This window comes from Miscanthus floridulus, chromosome 6, assembly GCF_019320115.1.
Source record: "Miscanthus floridulus cultivar M001 chromosome 6, ASM1932011v1, whole genome shotgun sequence".
Taxonomy (NCBI): Eukaryota; Viridiplantae; Streptophyta; class Magnoliopsida; order Poales; family Poaceae; genus Miscanthus; species Miscanthus floridulus.
The window spans coordinates 106,293,621-106,295,936 of NC_089585.1; the positions used below are offsets into that span (position 1 = coordinate 106,293,621).

General features: G+C 45.3%; 1 long non-coding RNA gene across 1 annotated transcript; it reads left to right on the plus strand.

Moving 5' to 3' along the window:
- The first annotated feature begins 322 nt into the window (after positions 1-322).
- On the plus strand, positions 323-1,891 carry LOC136458938 (uncharacterized). Its single transcript, XR_010760097.1, has 3 exons — positions 323-468; positions 968-1,269; positions 1,456-1,891. It is a non-coding gene; the product is annotated as an uncharacterized lncRNA (long non-coding RNA).
- The last annotated feature ends 425 nt before the right edge of the window (positions 1,892-2,316 follow it).

The following is a 2,316-nucleotide window of genomic DNA, read 5'->3' on the forward strand; positions in this document are numbered from 1 at the left end:
CGAGTAAGGACGTGCGGCACGAGTGGGGGCGGCGCGGGGGAGGGCGGGATCCGTCTTGTGAGCAGGAGTGCGCAACACAGAGACGCCGTAGAGCGAGCGGGCGATACAAATGGGGGCGGCGCGGGCAGGATCCGTTCTGCGAGCGGGCGACATGGACGGGGTTCGGCCCGAGGAGCATTCATGAAACAAAAATAGAGTGTACTGGCCTGATACAGTGCTTCATACGTATTGCGCACAAGCTAGCCCACAAGGCATTTTTTTGTACGTGGGCTGCCTGTCCGGCAGGTGTGCACAAGGCCAGACCAGGCCAGCTCAGCCCAGCAGCCTACTCGCGCTTAGGTCAAGCGAAGCCCCCAGCGCGAGCGCGACAGAGAGCTCCGCCCCCGCAACGACTGGGCAGCCCGTCGCTGCCGCCCTGCGCCAGGTGCCCAGGTCTTCTTCGGGCCCTTCGCCGGCGAGCACCACCAGGTACGCCCACCCATTGCCATTGGTCTGCCCTTCCCACCGTGCGAAACCGAGCATCCAAGCCCTAACTTACTATTTGTATTCGGATCTGATCTAATTGCAAGTGTATATGCGCACTAACTCCGATTGTCTTGTAAAAAACTTATCGGGTGTACACCCATGTACTTCACTGGGTCCGCCTCTTTCTCTGGGGGCCATGAATTTCAGCTGATGAACTCAATTGTCTAAAATCTCATTTTTCTCAACAAAAACGAAATTGCTTCATTTCTGGTCAGATGTGCTAACATAGATGGTTTGTCGTCCCCTGAACCAAAGTGAATGTATTTATTAGTTATCTAGTAGTTTTCTAAAGCCGCGGTCATTAAATTACGCTGTATATGATGGGCATGGATTACATGGTTGTAGAGCGACGAAATGAGTTAATGTGGCCATGCAGTAATTCGTTTTTATGAAGCTATAATAGCACATATGTATTCTTGTTATGATTTTGTTCTTCGGACAGGTTCCTCACTGCAGGGTTAGTGCACTCAAGCTGCTTATTTGCTTACACATCTTTCCCTATCTATTGCAATGTTGCACGAAGGGGGAAAATTATTCAGGAGATCCAGTAACTGGAAAATGAATAAGGGCAAGATTTTCTAGTTGGCTAAGGGATTTAGAGGAAGGGCCAAGAATTGCATAAGGATAGCAAGGGAGAGGGTCGAGAAAGCCTTGCAATATTCGTACAGGGACAAGCGTAACAAGAAGAGGGATATGAGATCCCTTTGGATTGAGCACATCAATGCTGGTACACGATTGCATGGGGTATGTATCTATTGCAGTCAACTTGTGAAAAAGAATGGAATTTTGGCATTTGTTGGGAACATATAATCATGCTATTTTTTTTGAAGGTTAATCATGCTAATTTTAGACCATCGAGTTCAATGCAATACTACCTGCCTTGCATTTTACTGTTGAAGTACTCATAGCTTTCTTACATTTGACTATCAGGTGAATTATGGCAACTTTATGCATGGATTAATGAAGGAGAACATCCAACTCAATAGGAAGGTGCTCTCAGAGCTGTCGATGCATGAACCTTACAGCTTCAAGGCGCTTGTTGATGTATCGCGCACATCATTTCCAGGGAACAGGCCTGTCAGAAAGGAGGGTCTAGCAGCTATCCTGTGAAGCATATTTTCCAATGTGTCACTGAATTCATTATGGTCTTCCCTTCCTTGCAGTCCAGAGTTACTAATCCTATCTAGTAGCTTGTATTACCTGGTGACTCATGTAATTTTGCATTGCTAGTATTTCTGCTAGTCCCTTTTGCTACTACTTTTGATAGACATGACTGAACCGAAACACCTAATTACACATTATTGTTCTTTTGGCCCCCATCAGTTGGCCTTATGGAGATATAATCCTCTGTGTGATGTTTCAGCAATCAAATTGATTCCGTATCAAGGGAAAAGAGATTTGACCCATGTGGCTTATCAAAGTATGCAAGATTGTTATTTTCTGTTGTCTGCCAAGTTCGTTGCATGCATTTTGAAGAAACTACACTGACCAAGCAGCCCTTCTAAGTTCTCAATAAAAAAAAGGAATTTCTTGTATGGGCCTTTCCTTCTTGTCGAGGTAGAATGTATGCTGGTTGAGAATGTTATTTAAGTTCCACTTGAAAGACTTATGGAGCATTCCTGCATGATAACTGTAGCCCTGTTACTAGTTACTGTGTCTTCACCTCCATACCTCTTTTGATTAGCTACTGGTCATGTAACTTGGCATCTTGTAAACAACTTGTTTTTCATAAAAGATTAAACGCTTACCAAAGTGTTCCGGTGTGTACAGGGACTAGGCTAACTTTTCTGT